The following is an 18,974-nucleotide window of genomic DNA, read 5'->3' as shown; positions in this document are numbered from 1 at the left end:
AATTTACTAACCAATATAAAATATTAAAAACAAACTACACAAAATATGTGGTTTACATGTATGGACAACAAAGCCAATCCCATGTCATACTTGTATGGATAAACATCATCCTACTTACAAACGATTTTATCATTACATGTGTAAAACCATCATCCTATTCATGAACAATTCCACCATCACATAAACCGGTACTGCAAGGGAAGAGAATTGAACTGCAACATATTCTATCGTTCCTACACATTGTTTTTTCACAGGAGAGAGAATGGGAAGAGAGGGAGGGAAATACAACAACACTTCTATGTCATAAAGTATTGAGATAAGGAACATCAATGTCTCAAAACCAGAGGAATGCAAAGACTAAATGGTTGTCACATTCTAAGACAGGAGTACGTACTAGAAAATCATGTGTCTCATCCAATATGTTGATACCTACCAAATACGCTTTCCATGTTCATGTTGTTGAATATGCTTCAAAAGAGCAACAACATTTGTAGTTCCAACCAATAATAATAGCTGCACATAGAATCATGATTCAGCAAATCATGCACCCTTATTTACAACAAGAATTATACGATCACCCCCTTCTTTTCATACCTTTGTTTTTGTTTTATCACAGTTATAAGGGAACCTTTCTTGTTTTTGGGTTCTATTATTGTTTCCTGACCGAGACAACGTTAGATAAGTATTGGCTATTTTCCAAGCTGGTGTGGAGTCTGAAAAGACGAAGCCCCACAGGTAAGGAGAAGTATCTTCTTTTATTTAACCAGCAGGGGAGGCACCGCCTCCATCTCTTTCTCCCTCTGCCAACCATCCGCTCTCCCATTCCAGAACCCCGTCAACACTCTGCTCGAGCACCTGCACAAGACTATGACCCAACACATCTTCCTTCCACACAATGACAAAAATATGAAGCAAAACTGTAAAAATTAACATTTGCAAAACATAAGCATGGTTAACAAAAATTGGAAATTGCAAATAGAACAACAGAGCAAAGAAATCATAAAGTTAAAATGGAATGTACATTGATAATAAACAGTGTCAATACATAAGAAATCTTCATCATGGCAGCATGGAAAAAGGAAAGTAAATTAATGCATGATGTACTCTTGGAAATTCTGGAAAAAGGTGCATGGGCATGAGACCCTCGAACTTCCAGAGGCCCCTGAACCTGAGACATATCTTCCCCGGACACATTGGAATGACAAGACCCAGAGCTAACTCTAGTTCCACTATCTGCAATCATTCAATTTTACAGCACATTTATTGGTTTTCACTACAGTCTTGAGTTCAGAGAATTTAGACTCACCCTTGGGAAGAATCTTAAGATATTTTACTCTCACTCGGTCACCAATAGATACTCTTAACTCTTTAGTCCCAGATTGGAAATATTTGTCCTGAGCTTCAACCCCCTTACTAACTACCTCCTTTATTTTTTCTTCAGGCAGATTAAAGTCTCCCATCCACCTCCTCAACATCTGCTAAGCAAAATGAAAGGAGAATCTGCCATATCAGCATTGACAGCAGTGCGCACTGCCCACAGTAAATTTATTAACTCTTTCTTGCAATTCAAACCACTGGCCTTTGACAGTTGTACATTGTCCTTGATCACCCTATTAAACCTCTCTACAAGGCTATTACTTCTAGGGTGATAAAGTGAAGTACTAAAGTGCTTTATGCCCATAAATTCCACAGGCTCATTAAATTGGTAGAAGTAAACTGACAACCATTGGCAGAAAGTATCTCATCTGGAATTCCTTCCCTAGCGAACAATGATTCCAGAAGCTCAATGACACAAACGGCTGTAGGTGACTTCACAAATTTAACTTCAGACCAACGACTGTTGAAGTCAACAAGGACAATGCCATACTCAGAAAATCCATTTGCAGACAAAGACATGGGACCTTTGATGTTGATGGCAAGCTTGGACCAAGCTTTAGTGGGCACCTCAAGTACTTCTACAGGACCGGGTTTGGTCACTTGTGATTTGTCCCTGACTGCACAAGGCATGCAATCTCTCACAAAGTGTCCTACCTCCCAGTCTAAACCAGGCCACCATAAGTTCTCCATGATTCTTCTTTTCATGGCACGCATGCCAATGTGACCCTTGTGTGCTAATGCAAGAACTTTATTACGCTTGGCCCCAGGAACCACTAGAAAAGAAGTTCAATACAATAATCTATTGACAATGGACAACTTTTCAAAAACATGCTTGAATCTACTGAGAGAGTGTCCCTTGAGTAACTTCCAGATCAACCTACATGCACCAGGTTCATGATTTGCTTGATTTTCTCATCCGTCTCATAAGCACTCCTCTACTATTGTTCTGTTAAAACGCCATTGAATTATACACAGTATGACAGATCATCTCAGTATCAGCATCACTTTCATCATCCACACAACTTGTTTCATCACAACTGGGTAACTTAGAAAGGCAATCTGCAAACAGTTTTTTTCCCAGGAATGTATTCAACCCTGAAATTGTGTTCCAACTGTCTAGATTGACACTTGTCAATCCTGGGGGTCGCCTTGCTACCGCCTTTTGTGGTGAAAAGATGAACTAAAGCCATGTGTTCCACCCTTACAATGAATTTTCTACCCCACAAATAATGTTTGACATGGACAATACCCCCACCAGCAAGCTAATGCTACGCATTCTTTAACAGAGTACGTGGCCTCTGTACCTCTCAAACCTCATCTATTCCCTCTCTGTGTTGCATAAGCACTGCACCCAAACCTCTCTGACTGGCATCGGTCATGATAATAGTATGATCTTTGGTATCAAAAGGATTTAAGGGAATGGCATGTGAAATCTCTCTTTTAATTAGATTGAATTCCCGGTACTTTCATTATTTCACTTGAACACAGAGTTTTTTTTTAGGAGACCCCTCATTTGGTAAGTTTTTGCAGTGCAATCAGGCACAAATCTAGCATAAAATTCAGTGAGTCCCATGAAGGACCTCAGTTGATCCTTGTCCTCAGGAGTGCTAAAATTCTGTATCACTTGGACTAAATTGGACTTGAGCTCCACCCCCTCAGCAGACAATTTGTAACCCAAATACTCTATGATGGACATATTCAATTTGCATTTGTCGAGGCTCAGAGTGACTCCTTTACTATCTAAAATTGACTAAACAAAGTGCAACCTTTCATTGTGTCAAAACATCATCCTGGATATACCCTTGAACATGCTCTCCACAATTCTTTGAAGCAAGTCCAAAGGGCATGTGTTTGAACTGGAACAAACCATCTGGGGTGATAAAGGCTGTGTAATGCCTAGAATCAGGGTGCAAATCGATTTGGTGATAGGCAGAATTCATGTCCAGCAAACTGAACCACTTTCCACCCCTGAGAGTGGATGCCATGTCAACAATATTGGGTAAAGGGTGTTGGTCTACCCACATGTGTTGTTTAAAGTGTGTAAATCAGCACACATGCGAAGAGTGCTACAGCAAACAGGGAAAACCAACCATAAGATCCAATGGGTTCAATTATATCACCGGCACTTAGCTTATCCAATTCTTTCTTCAATTTGTCACATAAAACCAAAGGTACCCTGTCAACCTTATGTACAACAGGCTCTGCCTTATTGACCAATCTTGTGTTATGCTTAAGCCCCTTGAACAGCCCTAAATCCCTTCTGAAAACTTCAGGATACTTGGTCTCCCAAGATTCTTCTTTGATTGTTTGGATACAGATACATTTTTTTTTTAAATGACTTGGTGGGGGTTGTTTGGATTAAGTATGGTTCCTAGATTCCCTTGATCTTGCCACCCCAACAAGCTTGTATCCTCTTTAGCAAAATAGATTATTCTTTGGGACTTACTGTCCTTGAAGCATAGACCAGCATCAAATTCACCTTTAACATCAATGGCGTTTCCCCCATAACCAATTGGCTTTATGCTATAAAATCTCAAAGGAAACTCTTGATTTTTTAATAAATCTTCCCAGACCGTTACACTTATTAATGTAAAAGGAGAACCAGAGTCTGCTAATACTTTAACATCCACACCATTGATGTTCACAATGCACAGAGGGCACTTAATACCTTGTGGGGTGGCACTATATCTGCTCACGTGTGTGACTCCCCAACGGTGCAGATCTGTTCTTCTTCACTTGAAAATGACTCTCCTTGTTTAAAAGGTTCCAGATTGAAGACTTTTCTTGAAGGTCCTCCATTAAACAGTCTTTTTCGAGTGAATCTGTAAACTCTTGAGAAATGCCCTTTTTTGAAAAACTTTGCGCATGCTACGTCCAAGGTAGGACACACCTTGGCATTACCGAGATGGGATGAACTGCCACAACGGTAACACTCCCAGCGTTTATATGTAGATTTTGAAAAGGATCTCCCATTTCCATTGTTCTTTTTTTAATGCAGTTTATCTTTTGGTCTTTTGTACTTGCTCTTGACAGCTAGAACTCCATCAGAATGAGTTTTAGGATCAGAAATCATCATTTGTTCTAAATACGCTGTAGTGCTTTCTCTCCTTGTTGCTATTTCCAAAGCTTTTTGCAAAGTAAGATCAGGCTTGGATAGTAAAATGTCTTGAACTTTTTTTACTGCTAGTTTTCTCCACCAATTGATATCTTACCATTTCTTCTTCAAATATGTAATACTTGCAAGAAACAGCCAAAATTCATAGTGCACCAACATAAGTAGCTGCTGATTCTCCGGGATTTTGCGCCCTTTTGAAAAATGTATGTTTCTCTAACGTAACATTTTTGCATTCTCTAAATCTTGTGTCTAAGGACTTGGAGGCTGTGGCATATACATCCTCCACACCATCATCTTCACCTTCATTTAATAAGACAGCCACTTTAGGAATGTGTTTGAGAATGCCCCTACCTTCTGAGCCCAAACAGTGGCTTAAAATGTAGTACTTCTTTTTATGTGTAAAGGAATTGCCCTCAAGAGCATCAAGGTACGCCTCGAAACCTTCCTTCCATCTTACCTAATCTGTTTCAGGAGAAACTAGATTGGGTATGAACGCAGCAGGTGGGATTATAGGTTGCATATTTGAAAGAAGTGAAGAACAAAGATACAAAATAGACAGAAAATAAAATTTGACTGGAGTAGTTTTGGCAAAGTAGATTCGGCTTACTGGAGAAGAGATAGGTTGTGTTAATGTCACTATTGCATTAGTATAAGTTCTCCTGAAATTGAAAATATCAAATTTGGATGAAGGAGAATACCACATTTTGATGAAGGACAGAATAAGAACGTGTCCTCTTTAATGAAGTGTAAGTTTTCTATTCTTATATATTTTCCTTTCTTACTTCAAAATGGCTGACGACGAGCACACCGTACGCGTGGAACAGAGTGCCAAGTCAGGCACTCTGAGATGGCCGCCGTGGCAACAGCAGCTTCCGGCAGAGGCTAGCAACAGAAAGGCCACAATACTGGTGCAGCTAGGAATCGCGGGGCAGGTACGGTGCTGCGGTAGATAAAAGTGTTCACGAAGTGGGAGTGTGGCGAGACCTCACCTTGGTAGGTTGGCTGTGCGGTCGGAACAAAGTTAGTTCATCGGTCGTTAAGACTCGAAACAGGATCCAGGAACTGTAGACAGGACACGTGTGGGACTCCTGCTGGCAGCAGCTTGTCGCCAATAAAAAGACGAAGCTCCACAGGTAAGGAGAAGTAACTTTTTTTATTTAACCAGCAGGAGCGGCACAGCCTCCATCTCTTTCTCCCTCTGCCAACAGCCCACTCTCCCATTCCAGAACCCCATCAACAATCTGCTCGAGCACCTACACGATACTATGACCCAACAGAATCCTTTTGTAGTGTTTTCACTGTGTTACTCTGTGTGTGTGTGTGTGCGTGTGTGTGTGTGTACAAATACATTGCACATTGCCTCTGGGAAATGCCTGACTGCTCTGTGGCAAGCTACCAAAGGGGTGAGCAGGAGTTATCTTAGATGTTTAACTCACTTACCCTGAGTAGAATGAAGGTCCCTACTTGGACATGGTCCAAACTACTGTCAACTAGAGACCCCATTTCTAACTGTCAGCATGACATCATGACAAGAATTTACATATGAAAACTTTGTCGCCACAAATGGCCAATTTTTTTTACTCAGTTGCAGGATTTTTTAAATTTCAAGTTAGTTTGTTTGAAAAAAACTTGAGAAATTGACACAACACACCCTTGTTGTATTCAAAAGTTTATCTACTTTTCAGAAACACCTGCTTCCTCCACAAACTGGAAGTAGGTTGAAGGCACAAACATTAGGAAAAATGGACTACCTCTTAGAAAAATTGACTAAACTGTAATTATTTTTTTTAATTGAGTGAGCTCTGATTGGCCATAAAAGTTGGTTATTTTAACGTAAATCTTAGGTTGATGCCATTCTTATGAATAAAATCAGACACTTTTTCGCGGAGCACGTTTTCCTATTTTCCCCAAAGCCCCAAATTCTACCATATTTTCGCTAGTTTCTTGGTCCCCTCCAGAGGAATCCTCAAACTGAGTGTACCTTAGAATCCCCATGATTTTGCAAAAAAGCACACAACCTTGATGTGGAACTAACATTTTGGAGTCCTAAGTGCAAAGTACCCTAAGTAGCCAAAAAAGGGCTCAGCACTGGGATGCAAAGCCTCAGCAGCTAGGGGGTTAATGAGGCATGAAGTGAACTCTAGACTGAGCAGCCTTGGTATTTGTCATACCTACATATATTAAAACCCACCGTAGACTTCTGATCAGAGTTTCAGGAACCAACACTCATTTTTTTTGCAAATTAAGCACTGCGGCCTACAGACTCCCTTGTCAAGTCTCGTGAGCCAACTGAGACTACATCCGCACTCGGGATCCCCAGTACATCTCAGCTGTTTAAAGAAGTAAATTCCCTGTACACTTCATAAAGGTACAAGAGCACTACGCCTGCTGAATACATGACAGAGTTTCAGGTCTAAATAAGATAGTATCTCAGCTTCCAACAGGGACGACCACCTTAGTACCTATAGCCCCATAATCAATGCATGAATCTTCCCCGCAAGTCACCAAATCAACTGTTTGGTTATAAAAAGTAAAAGGGATATAGGGGCATATTATCAAGGGGGGTTATCTCCACTTTTTTGGCTTTAAAAGCCAAGAAAGCGGAGATAAAATTATCTCCCTATTACCTAGCTGTCGCTAACACCAGTTAGCGACAGCTAGTAGGAGATAGCGACCATCTTGGGCCCCACTTTGCATGTCAGTGATATTTATCACTAATGATATGCAAAGTGGGCGTGCCAAGATGTTAGCGACTGAAAACAGTCACTAACATCGCTATCTCCTATTACCAACTTTTGGAGATATTCGCGCTAAGCGCGAATATCTCCAAAAGCTAACACCTGCCCTGAGAAGTTCTTAGCCATGTTATCCAATGGGAGGTGGATAACATGGCTAAGAGCATTAGCTCGGTAATGCATGCATATAGCTGACTTTTCAGCGATATTCATGCATTGCGGCGATTTTTATCGCATTTGCGATAAACCTTGGTAATACCAAGGTTTATTTGCGGTAAAAAATCGCCGCAGCGCAGCGGTAAATTTTTGTCTCTAACCAAGCAATAGCGATAATTATCGCTATTGCTTGGTAATATGCCCCTTAGTCTTGCCTCTAATTGAGTGTGCTGGCTATGTTCACTGTGCCAAGCTACACAACACAATGACCTCCAGGCGCCACTCCACTGCCATCCCTATTACCTCCTTGATTCTGTCCAGGTCACAGGGTTAGATAGGATTAGATAGGGTCTGTGAGAGCCGTTCAACAACCTCCATTTTTACGATAATCCACTAATGAATAACCTATCCTGGTGTGGGTGTTGTGTTCTGCTGAGAAGTAGGAGAAATCTGAGACAGTGTGACCACACATCTATGAACCCCAGTTCATTCAACCACTGTTTGCACTTTGTTGAAAGCGTCAATGACCCCTCCTTCCTTTGATGAGATTTGTCTCACTCAGGGCACATAACTAGATTAAAATCTTCCTCTACAAGCGGTAGTCTCAAGGTGAATACTACTATATCCTGAATGGCTCAATTCAAAAAAGGTTTCTGGCCCTGATTGGGGCATAAAGTGAAGCTGAGGTCGATGGAAGACTTTATATAGGCCATTAACATCCACCGATCAGCTTTCCCTGTACCTCTTTTTGCTTGTCTTCATGGAATGGGCACCCTGAGTGAATCAATATTCCTGTCCCAGAAACCTTTCTGATAGTGATGAAAAATGTTGAGAAAACCTGTGGGATGTAAGACTCCTATTACCTTGTTGCAGGAGGGTTGTCTCCTGAAGCATATAATTATCTCCCCTGCCCTTCGCAACTCCTGGTTGATGTGCAGGTGATTCATTGGGATATATAACCTCTAACATTTGTGACTGTCATGTCCATAGTTACTTCCCCATTGAGCGCCAATGCCCTGAACCCTGCTCTCCAGTTCTCCAGAACCCCACCCAAAAGTAGGTATAGTCAAAATGAAACCTCTAATACTAGTTGTGCACCTCCCCCATTCATACGCTGTCTCATTAACAAATCAAACCCACATGACTTACCGACCACAATTCCAAAAAGAAAAGACCACCCCTTCTCCTATACCCACAACACTTCTATGCAGAGTCTAAATCAAAACTCATAATCAGGAGCCAATTGGCCCTATCAACGGCAGTCAAATTTACCCAAACATGGTCACCTACCCCACTGGTCTGAACCAGTGCACATGAATGGACCCTTGCTCATTTATTCTTCCATTCATCTCTGCTCTTGAAGAGGGGAAGCTTAGTTCATTCTGTCAAACATAATTTTGTTTTTCCCTCGGCTGACCATTCACAGAGACTGCCGTATTTCTTTACAGCTTGCTGAAATTTCTGCTGTATCTGGACAATTTCCCTTCCTTCAATTGTGGACGTTTTGCCATTGCACATCTCAGACGAGGTCCATTGTTAATGTCAGCATTTCTGCATGGTTTGAGCCAAAGAAGGGAAGGTGGTTTTCGGACCTTCTCAGTTGAAGAGAAATCTAAAGGAATGCCACTATCTGCACCTGATGCCCTTATTTTGAAAGTAATCCTTCACTGGCTTGAAGGTTTGATGTTTGATTAGGGTCACTGTTGAGAGATCATTAAAGAGCTGTAGGTTTAATCTGCTGTCAGAGACCAGGCCTCCCTGGTACACCTTATGTTAGAAATTGGGTTATTGGTTGACTGGGGTGTGAGCCCTAATCATGCAGTAATCACAATACTCTTTAGGGCAAGACACAAGCAAACCCTAAATTAACTTGTGCGCCCCCCCCTGGTAGCTTGGCACAGAGCAGTCAGGCTTAAGTTAGAGGCAATGTGTAGAACTAGAGTAATACATTTCTAAAGAATAAACTGAAAAATAGTGCCTCCAAGCATAAAGCGCCAACCGGGGATATCTGGACACATTGGACCAGGTCAAAGTCAAAACTTCAGGCCAACCATGTTAGAGCGTGAGGAAAAACCCAAATTACTCCCACTGATGTTTTACTTTCTCGAGAGCATTATGGGCAGTGGTCAGCATGGCACGAGGAACAGCCCTGGTGTCACGGATGGGCGGGCTTGAGGTTTGTATTGGCAGTCCCACATGGGCTGTCAATTCTACTGTGTGAAGGAACGGGCTGGCGGCGGATCATGCTGAGTTTTGGTTTGAGCAACGCGGTTCCGGTGCAACAAGGTCCATTTTCGGTCATGAAGAGCCAAAAAGCTTGATTTGAAGAGCTTAAGAGACACTCTTAAAGTCCAGGACCTGAGGAGCACCACTTGGGGTTCAAGTACTCCCTGAGGACGGGTCCAGAAGCTGTTGAGGAGACTTTTATGTCCCTGAGGCTCAGATCAAGAGGCTAGCAGACTAGCACTTTGAGACACACAGCGGTCTTGGGTTCAAGATGCCGTTGCAGCCTCAGTTCTTCTTCCAAAAGTATGAGGGAAGCGGGTAGGTCAGCACAGCAGGGAAGCAGTTCCTTTAGAGCAGCAGTTCAGCAGAGTGGCAGCCCTTATAACAGGAGAGCAGTTCCTGGCAGAGTATCCAAAAATCCAGAACTGTAGTGAAGAGTTGGTGTCTAAGATCCTTCTTTTATACACTGGTGCCATGGCTCTTGGAGGTGGGAGAAGCTTCTAATCAGTGGCTTTGTAATGCATGGACATTCCTGTCCTGGCTCCAAGCTAGCTGAAGTGACAATGTAGAGTTGATAGGTCCTTTGTGTGAAAAGAGAGCAGGCTATAAACCTGTAATTTGGGCTTTGCTCAGCTTCATCCCCACATCCTGCCAGCAGATGGCCCGCTTAGGCACACCTAATCCATTTATTGTGTGACTGTCTGGGAGGAATTTACAAAGTCTAACTGTCAGTTAAAACCGGTCATGTGGACCAGGCCAGGCAATAGCCACAAAAGTCTAAGGAAAGTAAAAAGCCAACTTTCTAAAAGTGTCATATTTTAAATTGTGCTAAAAAACCTGACTTCATTACTAAATAGGGATTTTCATCCCAATTCCAAAGACACCAAACATGAACTGGTTATCTCTTCCCATTTGGAAATGACACTTGCAACTTCAATGTTGCCCTATGGGAGAGATAGGCCTGGCAAAAGTGACAAAACACATTTAAAATATTTTCACTACTAGGACGTTTAAAACTGAAATGTACATGTCCAGCTTTTTAAATACATTGCACCCTGCTCTCTGGGCTGTCCAGGGCCTACCCGAGAGGTGACTTATATTTATTAGAAAAGAAGGGTTGGGCCTGGCATAAGGTTCTGTTTGCTAGATTGAAATGTCAGTTTAAAACTGCACACCCAGGCTCTGCAATGGCAGGACTGAGACATGTTTAAAGAGTTACTTAAGTGGGTGGCACAATCCGTGTGCAGGCCCAGTAGTAGCGTTTAGTTTACAGGCCCTTGGTACATGTAGTGCCACTTTACTAGGGACTTACTAGTAAAGGAAATATGCCAATTGGGAATATGTGACTCCAACATGTTTTAAGGAGAGAGTACAAGCACTTTAGCATTGGCTAGCAGGGGTAAAGTGCCCAGAGTTCTAAGGCCATCAAAAATATGTTCATCAAAATGGAAAAGAAGAGGCAAAAGGTTTGGGGGAAGACCATCCTAAGACTGACTGGTCGAATACTATGCCCATTATTCATTCAGTGCCCCTAAATAAGTTCACTTTAAGATGTCTAGGATTTCTTATTCATTGTTCTCTGACAGACCATGTGAGTGCTGTCAATCTTGATGGGAATGTCTCCAGCCACTTCCAGGAGAGCATGAAAGATACCAGGGACAGAGTCTGTAATGTTCCTTATCCCTTGAGGGGACCCATTAATGTGGATTGTTTTTCTACCTAAGCAATTTTTAAGTTCTTCATATTTGTTTTGCAGAACAATATTTTCTTCCTCTGTTTGGAGCATCTGTGCCTGAAGGTGCTCACAGTCCTCAATTTGCTCCCAAAAGATTTCTTCCTATGTGTTTATCCTGTCAACTAGTTCAGAAACACCTTTCTTGATTTCTTTTAGATTGCATTGGAGTTCCGTTTTCACTGCTACAATCTAATTTTTTAGATCATAAAATGCCTGTATCAGAAACCCTTTAATGACCCTCCCTCTTCTCCTGAAGACTGGCCACCTGTTCTTTCAAGGGTACCTACCCTTTCACTTTTCCCACTTGTGGTCTTCTAGTTAGCCTGCTTCTTGCTGGAAGTATGTCCCCAACCCCCATCAGAGAGGGGATCTCAACTACCCAATCAGTTGTGGATGCAGTGTCTATCCTTTTTGCTCAGCTCTAATAATCCCCATGGAGAAGAATTCACTACCTGCCTGGTCCTCAGCAAGGTGTCCAGCTTTGGGGCGGTAAAGAGAAGACCAGTCTTGCCTAACTTCATACCACCAACAATGAGCAGACACATCTCTTGGTCACTGGGCCTCCTCTTTTTATTGTGGGAGCCCTGCTTATTATTAGACACCCCATTGTCTGATTCCACCACTTTAAGCCCTATTCTTAAGTGCTGCCATTTTGACTGGGCCTCATGGCCCTTATCCAGCCTCCTTAGCCTCTGCAGCACAGTAACAGTATGTCAGGCTCCAGCTTCTTTTCATCATTGACATCCAGCATCTCCTCTATACTTGGGTCACAGGTCTCCTATTCAGGTGCCATTACGCCAACATCCTATGAGACAGTATCCCATAACACCACTGCAAAACTCTCCTTTATGTCAGCAAGGAACTCTGTTAGGTTTCTTGTGCAGTTCTGTTGTAGGTCTTGTGCACCCCGTTGTTTTCCTGGATCACTCTTCTGGCTCTGCATCACTCTGAAATGGATTTGAAACACTTCAATATGGTTGAGAGGCATAATATGGTGGGTATGGTGCACTCTGGGCTGGCGCACCCCATGCTGTCTCAGTCATCCTGGGGCACCATATCAAGTGCACTCTGATGCCCCAGGATTCTCCACACAACCGGAGATACCAGACCCTGCCATACTTTGTTACCTCATGGGAAAGTCATCTCACTGGTTCTGTGCAGTTACCCTACCCATCCATGGATTCCAGTGGGGGCAGTTTCCTTTCAACATTCTCTCCCTGCGTATGAGATTTCTCCACTTCACTTCAGAATCAAGGTACACTGGGCACTGCAGCAAAATCCTTATATGTGGACTGTGGATCTCTTGATCATCTCCGAGCGCCACCATTTTACTAATCCGTGACCCTCGCCTTCACCCACAGGTTCTCTTCTTAGCCAGAATTCGAAGCCACCAGACTGCAGCCTCTCACTAACACCGACCAACCATTTTCAGCACTTGAAGGTTTCACAAGAGGAGAGGACCACATGCTGGACCTGAGACATGGTGACTGTGAAGGAGCACAGGGCACATCTGCCATCTCAGTGGCCCCGACAACGACATGCCCAAAAAATTGTTAACAGAATTTAGAATCGTCTGATTTCTTTAAAAAGAACTTTGTAGCCTTCATGTTGATAATGACTATTGTCCATAATAGCTGTTTTGGAAAAGATTACAGAGAATACCCCAAAAGAGAAGCTCCTGGGCCAGCATTCACTACAATGGTTCCTCTGAATTCTGGTTAAAAACACAAAGCGGAACCTGGCATGGGAGAAGGGAGCTGTGATGTATTGGGAAATTTGCACTCTAACGAGAACACAATCACCTTCGAGGATGCTTGGGTGGAGTTTTCTCTATTGAAGGGCTAAATCTTGCAACACACAGGCCTGGTGAAGGTGGCAAGGTAGCTGTGTCCGACTATTACTGCAGCACCCAGGGTGTCTGGCATCGTATACCTACGGGTCGGGCAAGTATTTGTTCTCCTAGCTCAATAAAGCCATGAGGGGGGATGCAGTGGGTGCTCAGCTAGCCCGTGCAACCTGGTATGTGGTCGGGGTTCAAGGGCATTCCTCAGGACCACATAATTAGTCAATCCGCATTGAAAAAATGAACAAATATATATATACTGCCCACAAAAGTTCAGTGGCCAGTCAGACCCAAACGATTACCCAAGTTAGTGGGGAGGGGTCCACTGTCTATCTAATTAGATGATGTACCCTCTCTCAAGCCAAAAGGGTGACACCACTAACACGCCTCCTGGTACAGGTGTCCCAGCCAGAGAGGACTCTGATCGGCCACTGAACTTTGGTGACCAGTATAAATATTCCTTCGTTTTTTTCTATGCGGAGTGACTAATTATGCCATCCTGAAGAATGCCCCTGAATATCAAGCGGGGTCCCAGAAGGGCAGAAACATGTTGACCTACCGTAGAGGTGTATTAGTTGTTAACCCCTATTCCTCTTTCTTTTTATTCCTGTACCATAGGGCCTCAGAATAATTAGCAATTGTTCTCCTGTAGACAGTTTTATCTCACATCCTTTGTTCCACTGTACTCCACCTCCCTCAGCTTCATCCCTTGAAAACACCTAAGCTCCTCTTCAAAGTCTGGAGAGTTGTAGTCCATTCCCTGACCTTGCTGCCTTGGTGTGAGGAGAGTACCCATTGATGAAGCAATTCACCTTCGAGTGAGTGAGGGTTCTTGTCCTTAAAAAGGTTCTTCCCTCCCTGTAGGTTGGGACATTCAGCCCAACACCCACACTGTAATAGTGTTTGTTTTTCCTTCCTCCAATTTTTTGAAGGCATACATTTTGTGAGTTCATGCTTTGTTTCTTTATGTAACTGTTACTTAAAGTACGGAGGATAATGTCGTGCTTCTCCCACTGTGTACTGCACTTGTCATTCTCGCCACTGCAATGTCTTGTTACATAAAACTGAAAAAAAGGTTTTTAAACATAAAAAGACTAAGAGATAAAATGTGATAATAAGAAGAATAACTTGAGCCCAGAGCAATACCTCAAATGTTTTCCGCAAAAATCAATTTTTCTAGTAAGAAGTGCAAGCTGGAAGCCCAAACAATAACTATACACATCAGGATACCGCAAAACAGACTTTATGACATGTGACAATGGTAACGCTGGTAAACATCTATTACAGCACAGGCATTACATTGTAGTGCCTTTACAATGCAGTCAGTACCACGACTGCGATGTTACCACGAGTTCCATTACAACACAAGTCATTACAACGACTTGCTTTAGGGAATGAGATGTTGGACTGGTGTTGGATTTTAAGTCCAACACCTTCCCTACTGATCCACCACCTGGAGTTGGAATAGTAATTTAAACTATTCCATAATCCAGCGCTTCCCTAAAGCAAGTCGCTGTAATGAATTTCGTTGCAATGGAACTCGTGGTAACCACACAGTTGTGGTATTGACTACGTTGTTAAGCCATGCGTAGTTTTGGCATTCAAGGTAACAGAGGCTATTCGTAACGCCACCTTCTTCCCTTGAACTCCTTATTTTGATTTGCTCATAAGAGCAACTTGGCCAACAACTAATATTTCTGGGTTAAAACTACGCACCAAGTGCTAAGCTGACTTTCAAAACGAGAAAGGAAAATAGGCTGCAAAAACGCTCATGCCAGTTTCAGGCATTTCGATCATGCATTACGGTTGGAATTGCTTCTTCTAGTGCTGGTTTGCTCTTCAAAGCCTGGATTAATGTGAAGAAACTTACTAGGTGACAGTGGCAGATCAAACTGTTTGCTTATTTCACCCTTGTCCGACTCCAGTACTGCAAATATTTGCTCCGTTTCCAATTCTTTGAATCAACATAAAAGAGATTTAGAAAACTCCCGAGAGCTGATGAGAGATGCTTGATATAGCCCCGGATATGAAGGCGAGCAGTGCGGGAGCACAGGAAGTAGACATTTAATCAAATGATAGGATGTGTTTTGGGATCTGGATGGACAGGTGCAAATTCCCAAGGCGCCCGTGGAAGTGCGCCGTTTAAGGAATCTGCATGTCAAGCTGACACACAGCTAACAAGCAAGTAATTACCGGCTCCGTCAAACACTCTGTCATCCAATGTCTCCTCTGCCCGCCACAGTGAGGAAGAGAGCTCACAGCAGTGATTGGTGAAAACGAGAATCTCATCCAAAAATATGTATCAAAACATTTACGGGCAGATTTACTAAGATTTTATGCTGTGTTTGTGTCACAAAAGTGATATAAATAGGTGCAAATTTATTTTGTCCAATTTTGTTTCCAGCGCTAAATGTTGGAAATAGCGTGAATGTAACACATTACTTAGGGCCAAGGCGGTGTACCATGGATGGTGCATGGGGGTTACCATGCAACCACCCAAGGTTTCTGATGTTAAACCCAATTTACTAAATAAAGTAGACAGGGTTTATTTAGTGTCACAAAATAACAAACCCTTTAACCAGGTTCTATGAAGGAGAAATGCTTTTTTTTGCTACTTTATTTTCTGACTTCACATGTGTGCTGCAATGTACAGCACACCTACAACGTGGGAAGATGTTCTGAATTATACTAAGCATAGTATTTTGTAGTGAAGGGTATATTTCCATTACAAAGCCAATGCTTGACTCACAAAGACACCCTTGCACTATAGCGCAAAGGTATCTCCATGGAGCTTGACAGCTCATTTCAGCGCTGGCTCTAGGGAGCAGGGAGGAGAGTGCCATATTTCAGCAAACTTGGCGTTCTCCTGCTCTCTCCTTCTCATGCAGCACAGCACAGCATTTGCAGTTCAATCAATCAATCAATCAGGGAAGTGTAAAGTGCACTACTCACCCGTGAGGGTCTCAAGGCGCTGGGGGTGGGTGCGGGCAGCTCCGTTAGGATCATTCGAAGAGCATTGAACTAGAAATTACCCTTAGTGTTGTGCTGTCATGGGCATCTACAAAAAAAATGATGAATTACGGTTTGTGAGCCTTATACATCCATTCACCCGCCTCATTTGGAAGTTGGGGTAGTGTGGTTTTCTCAATGGTGTGCTCCCTAAAGCTGTGCCATCAGGAAAACCCTCACCGCCACTGGTGGGCATATCGTTGTAAGGTCTGGCCTATATCGTACAAAGAGGAAGAATATCCAACATACGCCGAAAGAAAACTTCTAAGCATCAGGGACATTCGTTATTTTCTTCTTTAATTTACTGAAGAAAAATCCCCATTTTAGGATTTACCTTCAAAAAACAAAATGTGTTTAACCACATGGCTGCTGGGCGTTTTCCCCCCCTGTGCTGGAAAATGCCATTTTAGTGGCACCATGACGAGCTCAGCTCGTCATCAGCACACGACACCTTTGGGTGATGACGAGCTGAGCTCGTCATCAGCATCGAAAGGGTTAAAAATGTTGAGCCATGCCACCATGGTTTAGCAGACATCATGGTTGTTTTGTCACCAGGATTCGTGCATGGAAAAAAAAAGCCATTTCGGCCAATAAATAAAACAAATGTTAAACTGCTAGCTGGCAGAATATTCTAAATGTAATGTGTCGGCATGGCTAGGCAGTTAAAGGCATTAAAGGCATTGCCGCTGCAACCCTAGCCGAGTGGCAGTTGGGTTACTAAATAATCTCATTAATTTTTAGGGACAATTTATATCCACTTATGTCACACAGGGTGACAAAGGTATGTACAGTACCTATTTTATTGCAATTATTATACACCCATTAAATTTGAGGAAAAAACACAACACTGGTAGAGGCAGTTTCACTTTTTGGCAAAAGTACCTGACAGGTTGAATTTTTCATGTGCGTCTCTAAAGATCTGGCTGGACGTAATGCAGATCAGTTGCTTATGTGGCCTGAAAGTCCTCTGGAAGAGCTGTGATAAGGAGGCCATTTTCTCATAAAATACATTTTGATTAAGTTGTGTCTATCATTCCTTGAATGAGCGCCTCACGCGCCAAGAAAGCTTTGTCACAATTAGCTGGCGCAAAGAGAAACAGTTATCAGAGGAAAGCAGGCAAATGCTATTAGGAAGTCAGAATGCCATGGTAGTGAGGACAGTGAGCAGAATGTATAACAACAAACCAGGCCCCTCCCACATTGTGGTGTTTCTCATCCATCCGTAGGTGTCAACGGAATCATGGGGGGAACAGTGGGATGGTGTTCTCTCCAACAGACTTTTCAATGGCAGTTAACCCTTGTACAATTATGTGCTTATAACATCCCCTGGGCAGTGATGAGAAAATACAGATTTCCTTATAAAGGCATTTGCTGGAGGAATCCACTTTATCCCGCACTGCAGGAAGATCTATTCTAAAATATACCCTAAAAAGCACGAATTTGGGGTACAAACAGTGTGGGTGTACTCTCTGTGCTTATATTGACTAATATGATTACTCTAGAACCCAGAAAATTGACCCTTTCCCTTTGTAATGTCAACTATTTAAAATGCTCTCCTTGTGAGGGTTGCCTTTCTTTCCTGCTTTATTAAATTTACTTTGAACTGAGCTTTCTGTTATATCTTGCATGTTCTCTGATGCTCTGGTCCATGCTGCTCAGACAGTATGAATGTGCTGTATGGAATGTCGGAGTGCATGGTGTTGCAATGGAATGATTGGATGCCTGTGAGGTTGAGTGGGTCAGTTGGAGTATGGGTTGAGCAGCAGGGTCGTTGCTTCTGGTGGGGCTATCCTAAGGACTAAGCTAAGAACCTACTATGAATATACTTAACCGCAACTAAGACCAATAAATCATCACCCATAACCTACACCTCGGCTATTGGACGTTTCATTGTATGTTTTCATTGCAATACTTAAACTGATTTATGTTGTGTTTACACTATCCATCATCTTCACCAACTTCACAATATAGCACATGATGACTATTGTCATCCTTTGTTCTAAATAAAGGTTTGCTGGGTTTCTCACAAATAAACAGAGGGTGTTCTCAGAGACCTTTACTCACTGAACCTAACCAAGGACATATCAGCTGAGACTACGAGTGAGGAATGGGGAGAAAGATTATTGTCAATTACAGAAGAAACTAAGGGGCATATTTACAAGCCCCTATCACCACCACAACATCACTTCTAGTGACTTGTGATGGCGATAGGGGCGTTGCCTAGTAAATAAGGCACCCTTTCACGCTGTATTTAGTGTGAAAGAGGAGGGCAATGGCTGTTGCAGTGGGATTTCCACGCAACAACAATTGATTTTGATGCTGCCCCCTATTTGCAAGGGTGGCGTAATGAGGATGCAGTGCCAAAATTAAGAGAAAACCTGGTCTCAAATAGGCGAAACAAGGAGAAATACTTTATTTTTCCTCGTTTTTGCTGTTTCCATGTGTGCTGCGTGGTGCAGCACACCTAGAAAAGGCACATTGCCATTGATTGTTTATAACAAATCTTCCCCTCAATGCAGACACCCTTGTACTATAGTTCAAGGGTTCCTGCGTTGGCGCTAGGCTGCTAAGTTTAGCGACAACGCAGGGGGAAATGCACCATATTTTTGTGAATACGGTGCAGCCCTGCTTTTATGAAGTGGTGAAGTGCGGCGTTAAGCCAGGAAAGCTGAACAACGTACTCCATCACTGCATTGTAAATATGCCCCTAAGAGCACAGATGATGAGAACTTCAAATACACAGCCTGAAGGATACAGACCACCCTGCATCCCCCCAGT

Source organism: Lissotriton vulgaris, chromosome 2_1, assembly GCF_964263255.1.
Source record: "Lissotriton vulgaris chromosome 2_1, aLisVul1.2, whole genome shotgun sequence".
NCBI lineage: Eukaryota > Metazoa > Chordata > Amphibia > Caudata > Salamandridae > Lissotriton > Lissotriton vulgaris.
Note: the sequence above shows the minus strand (reverse complement) of the source record.